The 23,364-nt window shown below is 42.0% G+C and overlaps 1 protein-coding gene across 3 annotated transcripts in view; it reads left to right on the top strand.

Annotated features, from left to right (window-relative positions):
* Positions 1-23,364, top strand: part of LOC143305497 (uncharacterized) — a 743,008-nt gene that overhangs the window by 353,137 nt on the left and 366,507 nt on the right. The window lies entirely within an intron of this gene.

Below are 23,364 nucleotides of genomic sequence, written 5' to 3'. Positions count from 1 at the left end.
TGTTTCGCCGGAGTTAATTCGGCGGCCGCCTGGCCGGTGTTTTGACCCGGGCCGGTCTCGTCGGCTTGCGGGTCGGGGCCTCGCACCAGGCTGCTCGCGGCATTGTCATCCTGATGAACTTTTTCCACTCTTGTGGTGTTAGCGAGAGTGGGTGGTCCTCTGCTTTCTCTCGCAGGTTGAGGCGGCGGAGTGCAGCCGAAATTTCCTCTTGTCGCTGTCTTGCAGCCATCTCGAGTCTGAGCTCTCTGCCGCTGCTGCTGGCCTTTTATAGCCGCTGGTCCATGTCCGGTGGGGAGGGGGCCCGTGACGTCGCGCCCCTGCGCGTTGAAGTTGCGCGTTGGCTCGCTGCTGCTGCTCGGCTGCGCGCTGGCGTTGCGCGATGGCCCGTCGCTACCGCTTGGCTGCGTAGTGGCTTTGCGCAGCTTCGTGTCCCTTGTGCCGGTCACCGGTTTTAGGTCTCTGACGTGGACGTGGTCCACGCGTTTTCCTTGGCGGTCCCTTAGGTCGAAAATTACCGGTGAGACTCGTTTGTGGACCCTGAAGGGCCCGTCGTATTTCTTCGAGAGTTTCGCGTTCCTCGCGTCGGCTTTGCTGGACAGAATATGTGTGCGTTTCCACACGCGTTCGCCGATTTTCGGCTGCCAGTTGCGCCGCCGTTGGTTATAGTGGCGTTGCTGGCGTTGAAACTCCTGGGCGAGTCGAATCCGGGCGAGTTCCTGGGCGTCTCTCAGATTTTTGAGACGTGTTGCCCATGGGGTGGTTGTCCTTCGTTGGTTCTCCTGTTGGAGACTTCCTGGCGGTGTCAGTTCCCTTCCGTTATTGAGGTATGCCGGTGTATATCCGGTGGAGTCGTGTCGTGCCGTGTTGTATGCAAATGCGATTTCTGGGAGATGTTCATCCCACGCTTTTTGCGTTTTTCCCAGGTCCTGGCTGATCATCGTTTTTATTACCCTGTTGGCTCGCTCCACGGGGTTGCACTGCGGCGCGTACGGTGGTGTGCGCCGGTGCTTGATGCCGCTTTCGGTAAGAGTTTTTTCGAACTCTTCTCCGACAAACTGCTTGCCGTTGTCGGTGGTCACGACACGCGGTGTTCCGTGGCGTAGGATGACCAATTCTCTTAGAGCCTTTGCGACGGCTGGTCCTGTCGCTCGTCGAAGCGGTCGGAGTTCTATCCACTTCGTGAACCGGTCCTGGATTACCAGTAGTGTCGTGTTTCCGGTTTTTGACCTCGGGAGAGGCCCGACGAGATCTGCGGAGACCATTTCCCATGGCTGCTGTACGTTGGTTGCGTACATATTTCCTGGGGTGGCCTGCTGGTTTACTTTGTATTCCTGGCATCTTGTACAGTCCCTGACGTATTTTGTGGCTTCGCGCAGCATCCCTGGCCAGTAATATGAATGGGCCAGGCGTGCAAGCGTTTTGGCCACGCCAAGGTGTCCGGCGGTCGGGATATCGTGTGCCTCTCTCAGGACCCTGGTTTTCTGGTCTTCCGGTACGCAGATCTTCCACTGCTGGTCCGGTTCAATCTCGTTGAAGTCCAGTGTGTGTAGGATGTTCCTGTACAGGATGCCGTTTTCGATCCTGTACTCCGGGTGGTCCTCCGGGTTGTTTTCGACTTCTTGGTACTTCCTGTTGTACCAGTTTCCTTGTGCTGGTTGCTGGACGCCGCAGACTGGCTGCGGTCGCCGTGACAGGGCGTCGGCGACCGTGTTTTCTGGACCTCGTCGGTAGCGGATTTCGAAGTCCCACTGGCCGAGTTCTAATGCCCATCGTGCGAGTCGTCCTGACGGGCTGTCGATTTTCTCTAGCCATTTTAGAGATTGATGGTCAGTGACCACGATGAAATGGTATCCCTCCAGGTAGTGGCGCATCTTCCAGATGCCCCATTTTACTGCAAGACATTCGAGTTCGGTGGCCGAGTAGTTTTTCTCGGCGTTGTTCAGGGTCCGGCTGGCGTAGGCGATGACTCGTTCGCCCTGGTCGTCTTCTTGCGTGAGCACGGCTCCCAGGCCTTCCGTGCTCGCGTCGGTCTGTAGGATGAACGTTTTATTCCAGTCCGGCATCGCCAGGACTGGTGAATCGATGAGGCGCTTCTTTAGCTCGTCGAACGCCTGTTGTTGTTTCTCGCCCCACGTCCACCGTACGTCTTTGCGTAGGAGGGTTGTCAGTGGGGCCGCCTCTTTTGAGACGTCCGGTACAAAGCGTCTGTACCAGGATAGGAGGCCCAAAAATCTCCTCAGGTCCTTGATGTTGGCTGGCGGCGGTAATTCCGCTACGGCTGATACTTTTTCCGGGTCTGTCCGCAGGCCTTCGTTGTCCACGATGTGTCCAAGATATTTTAGACTGTTTCGTGCCATGTGGCACTTTTCCCAATTCGGGCGTAGTTTCGCCGCCCGAAGTCGCCGGAAAACCTCGGTCAGGACCCGTAGGTGTTCCTCGAACGTGGAAGTGACTATGACGATGTCGTCTAGGTAAGCGAAGGCGTGCGGCGCCATTTCTGGTGGAATCACTCGGTCCAGGAGTCTCTGGAATGTTGACGGTGCCGAGTGCAGTCCAAATGGCATGACGATGAATTCCATTAGTCCTCGTCCTGGTGCTGTGAAAGCGGTTAGTGGTCTGCTTTCCGGTGATAACGGAACTTGCCAGTAACCGTTCTTCAGGTCTATTGTGGAGAGGTATCTTGCTCCCCGCAATTTGTCGAGTGTCGCATTGACGTGCGGCAGCGGATACGCATCTTTGCGCGTGACCTGGTTTAATTTCCGGAAGTCCACGCAGAAACGGTATTTCCCGTCCTTCTTCTTCACCATGACGATGGGTGAACTCCATGGGCTGCTAGATGGCTGTATTACCCCGTCTGTCAGCATCTTTTCGACTTCCTCGTCGATCAGTTTCTGCATGGCCGGGTTGCGTGGTCGGTACCGTTGTTTTATCGGCGTCGTTTCTTCGAGCCGGATCTCGTGCTCGATTAGCGGGGTGAGCCCTCGTATCCCCTCGAAAGCTCTCTTCTCGCGCCTTAGGAATTGGTCGAGCTGCTCCTGGTCATCTGGTGTGAGCTCTGCCAGGCCAATTGGCGCTTTTGTCGTACACGGGACAGGTAGATTTGTCGGCTGGTTCTGGTTGTCTTTCCTGTCCACGCGTTGCTCTCCTAGCCAGACTTGCAGGCCAAGCCTGCGTAGTAGGTCCATGCCAATTAGCATAGGCATGATCCAAATTTGGCATGACGTAGAAGCGGTGTTTTCTACGCATGCCGTTGAACAGTCCCTGCCCCCTATAGCTGGCGTAGATTTTCATTTCTTGACCATTGGCTAAGGAGGAGGATAGCTGGTGGTCTTCTATCTCCCATCCTGCTTGCTTGCAGATTTCGGCCGTCTCGTCGCTGATGTATGACGCGGCGGCTCCTGTGTCGAGTAGGGCTTCCACGTAGCATTGTCCTACTCGGACGGTGATGATAATCCGGTCGTTTGCAACGGCCGTTGGCCGAGGGTTCTCGGCGATCTGGCAATGGACGGTCTTCCGGTCTTCTCCTGGCTGGTTCGGCTTTTCCTTCTTCTCCTGGTTCTTCTTGCGTGGAAGGTTTGTCTCGCTTCCGCGCTGGTCTGTGTTTGTTGGCCGGTTTACTGGGGCCGGGTCTTTCCGGCTCCTCTGGCGTTTCCCTGCCTTGCACATAGGCAGGTTCGTGTCATTTCGCCTACTTTCCCGCAGTAGGAGCAGAATCTAACTGCCGAGTTCGGGCATTTGAAACGGTCGTGCCCTGTCTGGCCGCATCGCCAGCAGTGCGTCTCCCGGTTGTAGTCGGTCGCGACTCTGCAGCCTTTGGTCGGGTTTGGTGTTCTCGGTCGTGGTTCGGGCCTGGTAGTGCGTTGTTCTTCGCTTCTTGTGCTGGTGCCCTGTTCTGCGGTCATACTTTCGGTTATTGTTTCCGCCCTGGTGATCAGCTCGCTTACGTCTTTAATTAGCGCCCGGTTGATGTAGAGCCGGAACGGTGGCTTCATATTGAAGTAGATTGCGTCCAGCAGCTCTACCTCGGTGTATGCTCCTCTGCGGCGCATTAACGTAGTTATCTCGTTAATGAAGGTGCTTAGCGGCTCGTCTGGACCTTGCTTCCGGCTGGCGATTTGCTGATCCAATCGCCTTTTCTCTCCGGCTGGTACGAAGAATCTTCGTAGCTGTTCCTGGAGGTCCTGCCACGAGCATATTTTGACGGCTGTATTTCTGTACCATTTTTGGGCTTCGCCTCGTAATAGCTGAGTGAAGCCCGAGCGCATCTGGTGGTCGGTTAGGCCGTATGCTTCCTGTAGTTCTTCTAATTGCTCCAGAAACGCGTACGGGTCTCGTCCGTCGAAATGGCAGTTCCATTTTCGCATAATCTCCATCGTTTTTGCCCGGTCTTCGTGATGTCGGGCGGCTGGTTCTGGTGGAGCGGATGGACCTGCCGGAAATGCCGTCATCTCGGCGTTTGTATCTTCTCTACGGTTGGGTGTTGATGTGGCCGTGGCTGGACGGTTCCCCAGGTGTGTCCGGAGCCATGCTCGGGCCATCTCCGCGTGGAATTCGTGGTAGTCTCGGGTCTGGTCGGCTTCCTCCTTGTATCCCGGCTCGTCTTCCGGTTTGTCTGCAAACTCGTCCTGGTGTTCTCGGACGTAGTCTGCCAGGCTGGTCCGTAGCTGGACCCACGTTCCCAGCGTAGGCAGGTTTAGTCTACGCAATTCGCTGACTACCTGGTCCTTCCTCAGGCGATATACCCAAGCGATGCAGGCCATCCTGGTTTGAAATATAACAGAAAATAAATGCATTATTAAGAAAAGTTTAGATCTTATGAAGAACGAAACTATTGATTATAGAATAGTTAGAGGTTGATTAAATGGTTCGATGATTCGAGCGACGATGTCGTACAAAGAATTAAACTCGAACAAAAAGGAAGAACGGTCCCAGAGGGTAAACTACCAGAGCCACGGTTTCGTGGGGCCGCCTTTCTTTGTGCGAAATCGGAATTTTCCAAATATTTTAATATTCGATACCTTATGTCTCTATTGTAAACGGAACGATCTAGAGGGAAACTTTCCAGAATACGCGGTTTCGTAGATCGCCCGTTTTGCCTCGCCACGTCCAGATTCGTCGTATTCGATAAAATGAAATGGACAACTTACCAGGAATCAAGGTGAAATAATAATATCTGATAATAGATTGTTAGTAGCTTTTCTCTGGTATCGTTGGAAAATCTGGAAATCAAAGAAGAGATGAGGAAACTGCCACTGCACTACGCGTTCGCGATCGGCCTTTATTACGGTATTACGGAACGATTAATTACGAAACGAGCACAAAAGTATTGTAAAGACGACGCGACGCGAAAGGAAAAAAAACCAAAAAGAAAAGTGATTAATTCAGCGGACGGTTTAAAACGAAAGAGAAAAGGATAGTGATTGAAAAGTGTGAAATTTAACGTATTCGCAAGAGTCTTTAACGCGGAAAACGCGAACCGCAATCTCCCGGCACTCTGCCTTTTTCAAGGACTTTACCGGTCAGCTAATTTCTACGATTTTCACACGAAACTATTGCTCGACGCGAACACGGGCTCCCCGCCACGTACCTCACGATTTTTCGACGGAGAGTGATTTGCCTCAGTCAAGCGATCGTGTCTCAGGGTTCGACCCGCGATCATGGGCCCAAAGTGGGGACATCATTTGGCAAATCGAGGTACGTGATGGAGGGGAAATCCCGCGCGTATTGGGCTAGTTGGCCGCTCTTCCTAGTTCTCTCATCCCTTCTCGACTTCTACCTCTACCTTCGTCTAAGGTTGTCCATTTCTTTCTACCCCTCTAGCGCTTCGGTTGATTTCATGCGTTGCAATTCTAAAGTTCTGGAATATTCGAAATCTATTACGACTTAATTCATTCGAGTTTGCTTAGTCAAAGAGGCTTTTACAATGATATTTCCGGTATCGAAAGAGGTCTTCGTTTTATTAGAAATATTTGGTTTACTGGTTTGAATGACCATTAGTTAAATAACGTTAATTATTATTCCTACGTTAATTACTCTGTTAATCTCGTTGTTTAGCGGTTTACGCGAGATGCAGCCGGCGTTTTATAATCGTCGACAAATTGCGGATACATGCGTGTCGCATTTAATTAATATTCATTCCGCGCTTATTAGTTATTAACATTCTTATTCGTATCTCGACGATTTACGTATATTCGAACGTTCTACGTTTAGCGTTTAACGGCGATGTTTATAGACTCGGTCGACCTTTGTCTCGAACATTCGTGAACGATTTCGAACTACAGTGGTTGTCACGCAAACCCTCGTATTCTAATATCATTCAAACAGTTTCATTCCATTAAATTCCAATCGCTTTGTTCTTAATCTCACGCACTCCTCGTGGAAGGGTCGGCTGACGCGTGCTTTGCAGGTATGAGAGGTACCTCGCTCATAAAATAGAAGAAAATTCTTCTTTATGTTGCACGGTTAAGTTGGGAAATTTCCAAGTGCGTCGCACTGCTTAACCGCGCGGCGAAGGATGTTTATGGTACCTCTCCATAAACCGTTTCGACTTTCGAAGTTTTTGTCGCTGCGTAGTTTCGACAAGGCAATCATCCCAAGGAAAGGTTGACTTGTATTATTTGAAAGAACTAAATATAGCCTCCTTTGTGTGCCCCGCCTGGGATTATCTCCAAGTGCTTCGCACTGGCGAGGTACACAAGCTCGGTATATTGACGGTTAAACTATTGAAACTAACAAGAGAAAAAAAAAAAGGAGAATTATAATTTTAATCTCAAACTCCTTTCTTGTGTTCTCCGTGAGGAATCACTTCCAAGTGCTCACGCACCCGACGGTAGAGCACAAGATCAGAGGAGCGCGGACAGGTAACGAGGAAAAGAAATAAATTAGCCAGGCCCTTCCTTGCGCCCCTCACGTGGAAAGTTCCAGATGCAGCGCACCCGATGAGGAACGCAAGGTCGGGTTAATTGAAAATGTACCCGGACGTAACAAAGCCTTAGCAAGTTCTTATTTTATAAGAACAAATTTCTTATTCCATAGCTTTAAATGTTAATAACTTTTCTATTTATGAATTTTTTCCGATGCGCAGTCATATAATAGCTATTTGTAAGTAAATATATTGTTTAAAAAAATAAAAAATAAAAGAAAGACTGTTTTCGCAGAAGCCGTAATTTTGTAGATTTACCTAACGTCCTGTGTAAATTTTTTAAATATATGATATATTATTCAATTCTTTTTGCTGCACTTCGTTTTAGGCAACCAAACATTTTTGGTTAAGAAGTATCAAATCTTATAGTTTTCGACCTGAAACATTCGAAAATGCGAGTTAAAAGTTTAGGAAACCAAGGGTTTAAAAAGTACGATTACGTACAATTGTACGTATTTAACATATTTTTGCAAGCTGTTATGACGTCATATTGCTTCTACTCATATAAATGGCTTGGTTAGGTTAGGGTTATATTACATTTTACTGTCACGTAAATGCAAAATAATTTTTACACATATATTGTTAAAGAAGGTAAACGAACCAATTAGAGTATGGGTAGAAACAGTATGGCGTGTCGTACTAACCTGTCCAAGTTCACTAAATATGTACATTTTTACCTAATTGTATTTTTTAAACCATTGGTTTCCTAAAACTTTTTATTTGTATTGTGTTTACTTAAGGTGCGCGACAGATTCAGACCATGGGATGCATGGAGAGCCGGGTCAAACAGAGGTCGTAAAGCTCTGTCCGATGTTGAATCGAAACCTTATACAAGCACTTTTCCTACGATCGGTTAAGACGGTAGGAATTATTTGAGGGTGTTTGAAATAATGTTCAAAAATAAAATTGACACAGATAAGGTGAAAAAACTTGAACTATTTAATGATCCAAAAGAGTTTAGCAATTAAATATACGAATCAATATAACAATGTCCTTTATACAGAAATGCTTCCCTTGAAGAGGGTGATGTGTTGCTCGTGAATTTTCTTATACTGCCTGAGGCCGACTCTTCCAAGCATTTTTATGCTTTCATGTATTTTGAAAGTCGGCCCCCATGGAAAATCCTTGCCAATCAGAGACAATGTAGTTGACTCCACCCACCCCGTGCGTCCGAAACGCGTGTCGTGAAGAGTAAGGTGGTAGTGGAAGTGGTACACGGAAAGCATAGAAATTTGGCAACGTAGTGGAATTTCCGCCGGGCCTGAGTCCCGTAGCTTGACCCAAGTGTTGGCCCCACTTGGCCCGGTCACAAGACCCTTTGGAAATTCACGTTTACGACACAGGCAATTAGTCGTTGAGGACGTAGAAATTCAGAAAAGTATAAATCACTAGATTTTAGAAATAAACAAGACTCTCAAAAACGACTCTACGGGCTTGCGTGTCATAAACGCGCCGGCGGTCTGCACCCCAGATGTCATTCTGCGTACAAATCGCCAGCCACTCGAAGGCATCGCTATTGTTAATAAGTTATGAAAGAAAATCCTATTCTAAGAAATGATTCCAACGAAACTGCGAAGTTAACCCTCAGATGGTAACCATCAGAAAAAATGTACAAAATTTGACAATGGCTGGTCAACTCGCAGCGTCGCTGGAAATTAAACAAAGGCAAAGAAAAAAGAAATAAACTTTATAACTTAGGATCCTGTTCTTCACGGAACATGTATTTTTGGATATTTCAGATTGATATCTACAAGGTTTGATATTTTTGAACCATTAATTTTTGCTCCACTAAAACGAAGTTTTATCTTAATAAAATATAATTTTGAAGTCTAAGATTTAAATATATTATAATTTATTATTGTTGGATAGCCATACTGATGGTTTTTATTATACCAATACTTTATTTAAGATTAAATATATAATAAAGAAACAAAAGATATATCTTTAATCACGTATGTTAATATAACGTCTAAAGCGGGAAAGACGCCTGCACCAGCGCCCTCCAACCGGAAGGACGCATCACCGAAGAAGGTTCGCGAATTATCTGGCAAAACATTTCAAATTCCAACACATACAATAGAGCTAAATGATAAAAAATACATAAAAGACTATTTTCAGCAAAACATAAGTATTGGCATACTTACTGTTTTATAATGTATGTATATTATTGAACATTGAAGTTAATATTTTGTTTTCAGTCCCTTCCTTTTTATAACACTTTTTAACTTGTTAGGCATCGAATGTACTAAATTTTTCGTTATTTCTGAACCGATATTATTCCATTCTGTCTGAATAGGGTATTTTCGAGTTCCTTTCTCTAGTTCATTGCAAATGCGCTCCATCGGATTTAAATCTGGAGATTGAAGACGGGTTACTAATATATGGGGTGCGTTAAAAACGATCCATTGGCGGACAATATAAGCTCTGTTCAGGGTCATTATCATGTTGGAAACCGTAATTTTCTCCAAGATTTAATATTTCTACGCCGTTTTTCTAATTTTGCTTTAGAATACTTAAATATTTAGTTACCGCCCCCTTGTTTAACAGTAGGTACGATGTTATTTGAATCCAACTCAGTCTTCCGTTTTCGCCATATTTTGTTTGGTCATCAGATCGAAAAATCATGAATTTACTTTCATCAGAGAAAAGTATTGAATCCCAAAATTCTAAATTTTCGTATAAATATATTTTGGCGAAACTTCGGGAAACCGTCATGCTCCGATTCGGCCAAATTTTGCAAATAAGCTCGATTTTGCGAAAGGAAACATCTGTGAAAATGGTTTTTGGCCACTTGAAAAAATTTTTTTACCATTTTGATGTCATTCCCTACCTTGCCGACACAACGCATTATAATGGAGTGAACTGTTCCGAACACCGGAATACACACAGCAAACAGCATTTCCATGTCGACAGTATAATACACAAATAGGTAAGGTATGGAATGACATGAAAATGGTATTATAAGAAAAATTTTTTCGAGTCGTCAAAAACCATTCTCACAGTTGTTATCTTTCTCAAAAAGGGGCTTACATGCAAAATTTGATCTACATCAGAGCCTGACGGTTTTCCGAAGAACAGCCTATATTTTTATAAATTCTAATCGTTTTATTTTATTTTTTTTTTTACTGATTAATGGTTTTCTTCTAACGATCCTTGAATGGTATCCAGCACTTTTAAGAACTCTCCGGCTAGTTATGGGGTGACCTCTATATTGTTTTTACTTTTTAGTTATGTCGCTATCACTGTAGAAGTAACTGTAGGGTTTTTTTTACTATCTTGGTGATTTTTCTTTTATCTCGATCTGTCAACTTTTGTGGACGACCATTTCGCGGTATTACATTATTTATTACATTTTTTTAATGAGTAAACTGTTTAATTTCACTTTCTACCGTGAAACGACTTCTATTCACTATTTTAGCTATCGTAAAATACGAATTTCCTTTTTCTGATAACTTTAGTATTGTTTTTCTTTCTGAAATTGTCGTTTCTCTCGTTTTTCGACTCATTTTTATAATCATCGCTCTATTAATGGAAAACTATGACAAATGAATATTAAACTTGAATCTCGGGACTTCCCCGGATATAGCAGTCATGCCAACAGTATAATAATAACGTGTTATAAATTTTTGACTTTTTAAACCGATTGGTTCCCTTCAACGGTTCCATGCTGTTCCTCGTGGTCTTCCTACCAGAAGATGCAAGATCTTCCCCACTCCGTGGCCAGATCCTTCTAGAAAATCCTTATCTTTTTACACGTGCCATGCAGCACCATGACACGCGCGTTCCTTTGAAAATCGGCGATCGAACTCTCTATCGCCGTTCCATAAACAAAACGTTCGCGACTCTTAGAATTCGTCGCACCTCAAGTATCAACTACCGCCGGCCTAAGTCCGATGACAGATGTATGGCTCAAGTTATCGATAGCCTAAAGAGTCCTGAGAAATCCTTGAAAAGCGGGTCAAAGCCCCAAATGCAATGACCTTGCCACGTGTCAACCCTTGAATACGTGCTGACGCTAACAAACGTTTCATAGATATATTATATTTCTAAATGTGCCAATACATACTTATGTTTCGCTGAAAACAGTCCGTGTATTTTTTATCATCTATACCTACATGCAGCGTAAATCAGAGGTTGTGGGTTCAATTCTCACAGGAAGCAGCAAAAAATCTATCGTCGAAATCTCTCCAACATGGAGAAATCCCGTGTTTCAAGTATACGTTATATATGAGTGAGGAGGAGGGTATTTTAATAAATAAAATTAGACAAATTTGAGCCGAAAGCAATACACGTTTATTGGCCCGATCGATATAATGAGGGGAAAAAGCCTTGCGGCATAAAAAACCCCTTGATGTTCCGTTTACGCTCTTTACAATAGCTGGGTGGTAAAAATGCGAGCGGTAGGTTATGTAATTTCGGTGAGTAATGTATGTGTTTGTGTGTTGTTTTGATTACGTTATCATGGGTCATAAATGACCGCATGCATCGGCTATGAGCCAATGCACAGTGGTTCAGGAACCCGCTTTTCATGGCCAAAATTGAAAACGTCTCTAAATCGACTTTTGACCAAATATGATAAATATATATATACTAAATATATTTAATAGAACTAAAAGACAACTAAACAAGTGTAAAAATAGAATTGTTTTTAATTTTTTTATTCTAATTCGGTATTATCTAAATATCTAAATATACGAAAAATTAAGGCTGTAGTTCCGAATACGACCGGTCGCCGATCAAGATGAAATTTGGAGGGTTGGTTGGGAGCACAGGTAGACGACCCCAGGTATAAAGTGATATCTTCGGCTTCCTATTAGTTTCCGAGATATTAATTAAAAACTTTCGTACAATACATCGAATTTTTCCTATTGTTACGTCGCGAGCGAGATACGGCGCGCGACGTACAAAATAAAAAAAAAAGGAAGATTAAGGGGGTAGACACGGGTAATAGTAGCGCGTTGACATTACCGGCAAAAATGGGCATAAAGATGGGTTTACGCGCTTCCATTATTCGTCCTTGTATGAGAACATTTAGGGCTGGGTGAGGGCTTATTCGAAAGAGGAAGGTCCAATGCACACCGCTCAACTCATGTTTCAGTGGGATTATGTTGATGTTTAGTAATATAAGCGTCCAAAGTAGAGGCAAAAAATCGACAAAATGCATTCGCGGAATCGAAGCATTTTTAGGCCACTAAAAGAGTGCTGTGATTGAAATCATGAGTTGAGCGGTCTAGCCACAACCCTTACGTGTAAATTAAGATGTATTTTGTCTTCATTTGTTGCGAAATAAGGACGAATAACGGATGCCCGTAAAAGCATTCTCACAGACTAGTTCCGCCATTTTGTGGATAATACAGAGCAATTCATGTGACAAATTCAGTTCAGCTAGTAGTTATAAGGTTGCGTCTAACTAAGAAGGCTGCCGATTTGGAATCGTAGCCAAAATCAGGCGTTAGCTTGGTTACGTCACCCGATTGAAGGCAAGCGAAAGCAAGCGAAAAAGGCAACAACGCCGAGTGAGACGCACTACAGTCATGTTGTCCTTCTCTCATTTTGAATGTTGAGATTGTCCCTTTTCGCTAGATTTTGACTGACGCCCGCCTGGATTTTTCACAGCACCCTATAACAAACCTCGCTCAAAGAGGAGGTATAACAAGAGAAGAATATACCTCCTCTTTGCAATAATTCTGCAAACGTTTATATAAGTTGTATACTGGATATTTATTTATTTAAATTATTTGCATTCACTCAGAATATTGACTCCTTTATATTTTTTATTAGTTTCGTAAAAACAAAGTTACTATAGGTTTCTCAAAATACAAGTGTCACGCAATTGGGACGAGTTATATCTTAAATTTGGTAAGAGATAGGAAAAAACTATTGATGTAAAAGTTGAATGATAAGACATATGAAAAGTATGAGATATCTCACAAAATATTAGTTTTTTAAACATTGTACTGTTAGATATAGGCGCGTCAGCAAAATAGTGAGAGGGAATAGTAGCGAGGGGAGAGGAGAGAAGGAGCCGAGGCCTCTCCATTTATTAGTTCTAATAGTACTTTTTTATGCAGAATGTTTCAAGGAGTTGATACGAGTAAAGAAAAAAATGCAATTCTATTTAAATGAAAATTGCATCTGCATTTTTTTAGTGCATCGTTGCATTCACGAAGAAAATGAAGTCATAGAAAAATAAACATTATCATACCATTGAACTTTTACATGAACAGCTTTTTCCTATCTTTTACCAAATTCAAGATATAACTCGCACCAATTGCGTGACGCACGCTGTATGCTTTTATGAATTAAAAAACATTTATTTAAAGAAGCTAATAACTTTTTCTAAAAAAATTCTCAGATTGCACGTTCCTTCGGTTCTTCAGAGTAGGCATATATTTTTCAGCAGCGAGGCGTGCTACGGTGCGCCATATAAAATCCACGCGTTCAGTCAGTCAGAATTTACCGGAGCGGGACAATTCTATCATTTAGGTTCAAAGAAGGATAGCATGATCACCGTACATCTCACTCTAAACACGCGTCAATGTTTCGATTTTGTTCTTCAGCCGTATTGTCGCGATGCCTCTGGCGAGATGAGCGTTTGAATGTGTTTGTAAAAATACTTGAGGCGCTGTTGCCTTCCTAGATCGTATTGCGCGCACGCTAGCTGAGAATTAAACCTTTCAAGTTCGTAACAAAACACGCAAGTGGCTCCACCAGGCCCAACGAAAAAACTGCTGTAATACCGACGTCCCGAATCGGAGAGGTCACGTGCCGTGTCTACCCCCTTAACATCCGACAAAATTTGTTGTAAAATAATTTTATCATATGATAATTTCCTCATTTTTAAAAGGAATTTGTCGTAACTACGTTTAATTCTATGGCCGTGATCGTAAATAATTTATTACTCCCTTTATCTCTGTGCTTGAACATTTATTTAGTTATATATAATATATTATAAGTTTAGTAGATATTTCAAAGGCTTCTCTTTCACACATACCGGTTCTCATTCTCTTATCATACCCAAATCGTATACTCGTACCAACATCAACACTCATACCAATATAGACATTCATACCAATAGAGAAACGGGAGCCATTATCCCTATGACACCCTCTCTTAATGGCTTCCGTCGCCAAACAAAACCGCATACATTTGAATCTTATCCCTCTCTCGTTATATCAATCCTATCTCTTTCCTTAATTCACAAAATTGCTGACTTTGTAGTCCTTTAGTCAGTATATCTGCTTGTTGTCTCTTTGAGTTTAGATATTCAATCTTAATTGTCTTATTCTTGACTTCTTCATGTATAAAGTTGTATTTTAAGTCTATATGTTTCACTCTTCTATTATTTTCTGGGTTTCTTATCAACGCAATGCATCCTTGATTGTCTTCATACATTGTCATGCTATCAACAATAACATTTAGATCCTTCAACAGTCTTTTGATCCACATTCCTTCTTGAGCCGCATAGCATAATGCTACCAACTCCGCTTCGGTGGATGACAAAGCCACACTTCTTTGCTTTCTGGGCACCCAACACACAGTATTTCCAAACACTTTAATTAGATATCCTGAAGTCGATTTTCTATCTTGTACATCTCCTCCCCAATCTGAGTCTACAAAATTCATAAGTCGCGCTTTGTCAACATCTCTTACATATATCAACTCTAGGTCTATTGTTCCTTTTATATATTTCAAAACCCTTTTCAACTGATTCCATGTTTCAACATACGCCTTGTCCTGATATCTGCTTAGATAATTTACCGCATAACTAATGTCTGGACGCGTCCCTAACATGAGGTACATTAAGCATCCAATTAGTTCCTTCGTTGGCTTATTCATTGTACTCGCATTGCACTCATTTATCGACAATCTTAATTTCTGATCTATCGGCGTTACACTCGGTTTAGCATTCTCAAAATTGAACCGCTTCAACAACTTTGATATATATCTCTTTTGACTAATTTTCAATATACCTTTCTCTCTATTAACGTCTATCTCTAAACCTAGGAAATACTCAAGTTCACCTTTATCTTTTATCTCACACAATTCAGTCAACTTTGATTTACACCGGTTTATCAAATCTAGATTCGGACCCGCTAATATCATATCATCTACATATATCAATAGATGCACAACGCTCCCTTCAAAGTCTTTGGTGTACAAACAATAATCGCTTTCTGATCTCTTAAACCCTATCCTTAATAAGTAGTCGTTAATTTCATTATTCCAGCATTTAGATGCCTGTTTTAGTCCATAAATTGACTTGTTCAGTTTTAATATGTGTCCCTCTCTGCACTTCATACCATAAGGTGGATAAACATATGCATCTTCACTTAGCTTACTATTTAAAAACGCTGTTGTTACATCTAATTGTTTGAAGTAATATCTGTACTGATTTCCTACAGCTAACAGTGTTCTGATGGTAGACATCTTTGCGACTGGTGAATATATCTCATTATAATCAAATGTCTTCTCTTGTGCGAAGCCTCTGACCACTAATCTCGCCTTATATTGATTGATCTTTTCTTTCTCAAGTGGCTTAAGTGAGTAAATCCATTTTGTATCCAGTATTTCAACATCGTCCCTTGCTTTAACTTCTTTCCACGTATCATTTTTCTTTATTGCATCTAGTTCTTTATCCATTGCCTCTCTCCATAGACGTTCATCCTGTCTTCCCTTTATTTCTTCCACGTTGATTGGAGCTTGCTCTACAAAAGCCATTGCATCAAACGCCATATACATTTCAAACTCTTTGTACTTTGCCGGTGTCTTTATCACTCTTCTGCTTCGTGCCTTCAGTCGTTCATCATCGCTTTCCGTAATCTCATTTTCATCAATAACACCATTCTCCTTTGTTTGTATCTCTTCTGTTACCTCTTCATCTGGCTCGTTTACCCATTCTTCTTCACCTTGTATGCTCACTTGCTTGCCCTTATGATGGAACCCCTTTTCATCAAACGTGACATCTCTGGCTATTTGTACCTTTTGTTTTTCCATGTTCCACAATCTGTACCCAGTAGGCGCATATCCCATCATCAAACACTTCTCCGCCTTTGAATCAAATTTGTCTCTCAGTTCCTTTGGGATGTGCGCATACGCTACTGATCCAAATACTCTCAGGTTCTTGACACTTGGCTTTTTGCCATACCACACCTCAGCTGGAGTAACTTCATTCAAACATACGCTGGGACTTCTATTTAATACATACGCTGCCGTCCTGATTGCCTCATTCCAGAACTTCTTGGGAACCTTCGAGTCCAACATCAGAGTTCGCGCCATGTCCACCAGACTTCTATTGAACCTTTCTGCCTTGCCATTTTGCTGTGGCGTGTACGGAACTGTGTAGTCTATTACAGTCCCATTTTCTCTGCAGTAGTTCCTTAGCTCTTGTGAGATATATTCCCTGCCATTATCACACCTTAACGTCGCTATTCTTTGCCTCATTCTACATTGCACCATCCGGGAGAACTCTCTAAAACATTTGAACACTTCACTTTTATTTTCAATTATATACATATACATTAACAAAGTTAGAATAATCATCAATAAACGTTACAAAATATTTGCCACCATCATGTACAATCGGTGAAATAGGTCCACATACATCGGTATGTACTATCTCTAGTAGCCTTTTACTTTTACTTCTTTGCCCAAATTTCAATCTGGTCATTTTTCCACTTACGCACGCTTCACAAAATTCAATCTTGTTTATCTTTAACTCATCTAGATCCTCTACCATCTTATTCCTAACTAGCTTCTCTAAGCTTGTATAACCAATATGTCCATATCTTCTATGCCACAGGTTTACGCAATCATTTTCTGTCTCTACATTTAAACACTCATTATTTGCAACGACAAATCTTATTTCATACAAACTGTTTCGAATACCTATACCTATCAAGTTACCATAGTCATATAGTTTCACCTTACCATCTGCAAACACAACTTTAATGCCAGACATTTCTAACCTCTTTACCGATAAAAGATTTTTTCTTAAGTTAGGTGTGTAGAACACATTTCTAATTTTACACTTTATCTGAGCACCACCTACATGACTCAACGCTTCAATATTCCCTATACCTATTGCTTCTATAAAACTATCATTCTTCGCAATAGCTATTTTAACTGGTGTCTTTAACATCATTAAGTCTACAAAGTACTCTTTCTTATTAACTAGATGATCTGTACAACCTGAGTCCATATAAAACACTATCTCATCTTTGCTTACAGTCTCTTCGCCTTGTATATAGCTACTCATAAAACAAACACTCTTGTCGCTCTTCATATTATCCTGGTCATCACTCTCCACAAAGTTCCCTCTTCTCACATATTCACTCCTCTGTCTGGATTGTGATCTCTGCTGATATGACCGAATCCAATTGGGGTTGAACCTCTGTACGTTGCTCTGCATATGTCCACCTCGACTTCCTCTCACATGACTGCCTCCACGTTGATCTCTCCTGATCCATGGTTTCTCAATGTTGTAGCCTTGCTGATTCTTTTCATCTCTCATCTTTCTACAGTTTCTCTTGTAGTGTCCCACTTCACCACAACCATAACACACTACTGTTTTCTGCGACACAAATGCTGTGGGCTTGTGGCGTTCTTCCTTATTCAGTCTTCTTTTATCTACTTCTCCTCTAAGTTTTGACTTCACCACATCCAAACTCAACTCTTCAGCTGGCATGTTTTCCAATATAGACACCACGGTGTCATACGACTTTGGTAACGCCATCAGTAAATTACATATCACATCTTCATCCTTTATTTCCACACCACTCGTCTTCAGTTGACATAGTACTTCATCAAACTTTATAAGGAATTCATCCAAATCTTCATCTTCATGCAGCTTCAGCGACACTAGTCTTTTCTTTAGATATAACTGCCCAGGTAGCCCCTTCTTTTCATACATTTCCTTTAATGCTACCCACATTCCATAGGCCGTTTCTTTTCCTCTAATTATCTCTATCTGATTGTCATCAACACTTTGCGCAATAATTGATTTACATTTATCATTTTTCTTACTAGCTTCCTATTTTTTCTTCTCATCATTATAATCTTCTTCCTTGAATTCTTCTTTTATCATCTTTGCCACTCCATGTTCTGCTAGTATCATTTCTACTCTGAATTTCCATGTATGAAAATTTTTTCCGTTTAACGGATCGACGCAAAACGTGCTTCTCATATTCGACGCCATATTTTTACATGTGCTTTTCTTTGTACGTATCTTTATCCACTTTAATCCACCTACCTGGGCCCATAACCTGTCGTAACTACGTTTAATTCTATGGCCGTGATCGTAAATAATTTATTACTCCCTTTATCTCTGTGCTTGAACATTTATTTAGTTATATATAATATATTATAAGTTTAGTAGATATTGCAAAGGCTTCTCTTTCACACATACCGGTTCTCATTCTCTTATCATACCCAAATCATACACTCGTACCAACATCAACACTCATACCAATATAGACATTCATACTAATAGAGAAACGGGAGCCATTATCCCTATGACAGAATTTTTCTTTCTACGTTCTTTTCTTTTTATTATTCGTAAATGACAGTTTTATAAAAACGAACGATGTAAATTTGTCGAAACGCAAAAAAATTCAATTATGCGTGTTTAAGAAAAAACTAATTGATGTCTTCAAGGCATATAGTCGAAGAACAGTCTCATACGCTACGTGTATGTGCATACTCCAAGCGAGAAACAATCGCCGCGCGGCCTCCTGTCGCCAGCTAATGGTGGGGGATGCGCAGATCGGTCGAAAATTAGTAGAAATGAAGAGTAATTTGTTTAACAACTTTTCTAATTATTTTCATAATCAGAATTTTTGGGAAGGCATTATACATGCCAAAAACTATACGCAAACTATTTCATAATAAACAGAACTATCGAAATACGACCAGCATATCATATCTATATTCAAAAATACGAGATTTCCGAGTAAAATAATTGTTTAAAAAATTTTCTAATTGTTCTTATCATCAGAACTCTTTGGAAATGTAATGTACGTCACCAGAACTACACGAGAACTCGATTACAATTAACAGAACTATCGAGAATCAACTAGCATATCACCTGTATATACGAAAATCTAAGTTTTTTGGGCAAAATAACTATCACCTCTGGTCTGCTGCTAATTTTTGGATAAAATCAGTAGAACTATCACTAAAAACTATCAGGAATTATAGAACTCGACTGCATGCAAAAAGAATTCCCTTTAATTTGTGATCTGCCGGAAAACGATCTGCTACGGGAAGTTAGCAAATCGATGTTTTTTGGATAAAATGAACAGAACTATCATTAAAAACTATCAGGAATTATAGAACTCGACTGCATGCAAAAAGAACTCCCTTTAATTTGTGATCTGCCGGAAAATGATCTGCTACGGGCAGTTAACAGATCATTTTTTCGATCGATGTTTTTTGGATAAAATCAGCAGAACTATCACTAAAAACTATTAGGAACTATAGAACTCGACTGCATGCGAAAAGAACTCTCTTTAATTTTTGATCTGCTGAAAAATGATATGCCAACTTCACAGACATGTGCGTATTGGGCTAGTTGGCCGCTCTTCCTAGTTTCCTCATCCCTTCTTGACCTTTCCTTCTGCCTTCGTCTAAGGTTGTCCATTTCTTTCTACCCCTCTAACGCTACGCGGATTTCATGCGTCGCAATTCTAAAGTTTCTGGAATATTCGAATTCGTTAATCAAAGAGGCTTTTACCAATGACATTTCCAGTATCGAAGAAGGTCTACGTTTTATAACAGATGTTTGATTTACTGGATTGAATGACTATTGTTCTTATTCGTATTTTGGCGGTTTGCGTAAAACGGCAAACGGTGTTTTATTGTTATCGTTAAATCGCGGATCTATGCATATGGTTTGTCGCATTTATCTAACAGTAGACTCGCGTGTTAATTATTAACGATATACATATATTTGAAACGTGTTACGTTTAACGTTTCCTAGATGTTCGTTGCCGATGTTTATTGCCTTAGTCGACCTCTTGTCTCGAACGTTCTTGAACGTCGGTCGACAATTTCAAACTACAGCGGTTGTCACGCAAACCCTTGCATTTCATAATCATTCAAACAGTTTCATTTCGTTCAATTCCGATCACTTTCGTTCTTAATCGCATTCATTCTTTGGTGGAAGGACCGGCTGACGCATGCTTTGCAGGTAGAAGAGGTATTTCATTTGCGAGGTAAAACAAAAATCGTATTTCCCTTATTCCGCGCGGTTAAGCTGGGAAACTTCCAAGTGCGCCGCACTGCTTAACCGCGTGGCGAAAGATGTTGATATTACCTCTCCTTAACCTTAGCGATTTCGAATTTCTATGTGTTTATTGCTACGCGGTTTCGACAAGGCAATCGTCCCAAGGAAGGTTAACTTCTTTTTATTTGAAAAGAACTAATTATAGCCTCCTTTGTGTGCCTCGCCTGGGATTATCTCCAAGTGCTGCGCACCGACGAGGTACACAAATTCAGTATATTAAATGGTTAAGCTGTTCAACACTATCAGAAAGAAAATGAAAATGGATGTTAGCCACCGTCGGATTGTTGAAAATAATCCGGACGTAACACTATACAGACGTAACTAACACTACTGTCTTTGCTGTAGCAACCGTCATCGTGAAGTGTCGAACAGCTGTTCACACCATAACAATATCGTCTTCTGTTTCTATAGGGTGTACCATGTAAAATCTATTTTTTTAGTTACATTACGTTATGTTTTATATTGTATTACTAATTCTCAAGGAATTAAACACATTTGATTTATACGTAGGTTAGGTTAGGCTAGACAAATTTCTGGCCGCCAGTAGGCGGCCGGCAACGACACAACAGTCGTCGTATCTCCAAAGTTTTAAATAAGACACCCTATAGATAGTCAGGTTGGAACCCCCGCTGTGTCAACGGCTGTTCGACACTTGACTATGTCAGCTTACTACAGCGAAGACGGTTGTGTTAGTTACGTCTGTATAGGAAAAATTCAATGTATTGTACGAAAGACCAAGTACGAAGCATGGACTTGTGCTTCCGAGATGCTGTTGGGCTTATTGGATTAAACTAACGTGCCGATTTCATACCGCAAATTTTTAATATAGGTTTTGGTTGCTTCCTTATCACAAATACTAAGGGCGATTTGTCTAGTGGTGGGCTGCGCGTGTTCGTTTTGTATGGCGTATCTATACTCGTTTAATTGTTGCCTGAAGCGAAGAGTGTAATTCATGACGCTTTCAGTTCTACCCTGCAAAATGCTATGCATTTTGTCTCGCGCGTTATCCGGGGAAACGGTTGGAAACACGTACGTTCTTAATGCCTCGAAAAATTCGTCGTAACACGTGATTTGCTAATGTCGAATATTTCTTTCCGCGTTTTCAATAACTCTTGTCGCAAGAATTTTATCAAGTAAAATGTCGGGTTCGGAACATCGTGATTTAGCGCGCATAACCATTCTAATAAAATCTTCCACTCCCGAGTCGTCTCGTCCTCTGATCGGTTTAATTGTGTCAAGTAAATCTTTGGCGGATTTTAACTGACACCCTTCATACCTGGGTTCCTTATTTCGATGATCGTTTCCGCTTAATGCGGTTACCTCGGTGTGCCGGCGAGATGGTCGGGGCTGTTGGAACTGGTGCCCTGGTGGCTGATCTCCTTCCCCTAGCTCCTCTTCCTCAGGGTGGTACATGCCAGACGCCCCCGTGGTAGCATCGTCGTCCGTAAGCACTGGTTTCAGGATCTTCTGGATGGCCTGGTTCTCCAATCTTCTCTTTTCGTTCTCGGACCGTAGTGCCGAGATACTTTCAGTTATCGTTTCTGGCTGTGTAGCAAGGGTTTGTATTGTTTTGCTAAGTGCCAGAATGGCCGCCTCGATGGAATTGGGCATCTTGGTGGAGGATATGGGAAAGGATTCCTCGTCACTGATGTCGATAATTGGAAGAGGATTTCGATAATCGATGAAAGCCAGTGTTTCGGCTTACCCTGATTTTCCTTTGGTCTGCAATACCAGCTGAGACGATCCTCCGGATGTATCCCTCGGCTTCCAACAGGTTCCGTAGACTTGCTGGTTTTCCAAGTTTTCTGACCGTCTTCTCGTGGTATCCTGGCAAGATCGCGAAAATGTTACGGGGAAAATGTAACATTGATTACTAACACACTTAACGGACGGGTTCTGTGGATACTCCGAACGAAAAGGAAGGATTTTGAAATAAAACAACAGAGATCCTACGTTCTGATAGTCGAGACAAAATCTGAGCCTTTATTCTTCTGGTGGTCTGCTTTTATATGTTCGGTCGCTAGGTTCGGGGTCAAAGTTCAAACGGCTTGGTGTTTCATCTAGTCGTGTTGAAAATGATTCAGTTAGGTCGAAAATATTTGACAGTGCGAAGGCTATATTGTTTGAAATGGCTAATATTGTTATCGCTGATGAGTTGTCTGTCTGACCGTTACACGCTCCGCCAAGACACTAGAACGTTACAGCGCACATGTGCTACAAGAAAGCGTGGGACCCAGAGAAAACGGGAAACGATAAGACCTTGTACTGGCAATAGATAACCCTTGAAGAAATTTACGACTCTCTTAGACTGCAGGAAAGGACAAGATATCCCAAAAAAAGCTTCGTAACTTTCAAGGATCGTACGTGACTTAGTCAAAAACAACGAATTTGATACGGTCCATCATAAATTAGTCTTCAAGAAGGTTTTGAAATGAAACTATTTCATTCTCTGGATTTCCAACTTTCTCCTAGCCCGATCACCCACGTTGAGAGGTTTAACAATATAGGCTTTGTCTATTGTACATGAACGCACGCTCCGATAGTTTGAATTTCGCTCCTAATTTACGACCATTGATACAGCAGAACACAGATATATTGTAAATATTCCCAGGGCATTGTCGCCATACTACTGTAACGACCCAATGATAGGTACGTCACTGCACCGACGTATAGGGAGACCGGTTCCCCAAGAAGGCGACTCGTATGAACGAAAATAGGGATTATAGGTTCGTGTGGTGTGCGGTTAAGGAGTGAAATCCAACATTAATGTATCAAACTAAAATACTTTATTCAAGTAAGTAAACTAACTATGCTTGTTCTGAGTATAATATAAAGTATAACAATAGATGCGGCTAGAATATGAAATACAATGAGAAATTATAATAAGTACGCCCTAGATAGTGAAATACAGTAGAAAATGTATGATTAGTAGTTAGTAATTAATAATAAGTAATAATAACGCTTAATCTCCGGATACAGCCAACACTCTGTACAATTTGCCAAATTACACTAAGTACTGGAAACTATATTTCAGTGGCTTGTACGGTACCTTCAGACACGAGCGGACTTTACCTACAGGTCGCAATCGGTTTCTGGTCTAGCCAGAACTATGCTAATACAGGCCTGCTCAAGGAGCTCCGCTCCTCGTTAGCTCTTT

This window comes from Osmia lignaria, chromosome 8 (assembly GCF_051020975.1).
Source record: "Osmia lignaria lignaria isolate PbOS001 chromosome 8, iyOsmLign1, whole genome shotgun sequence".
Lineage (NCBI taxonomy): Eukaryota > Metazoa > Arthropoda > Insecta > Hymenoptera > Megachilidae > Osmia > Osmia lignaria.
This window is presented reverse-complemented; position numbering and strand designations above follow the sequence as displayed.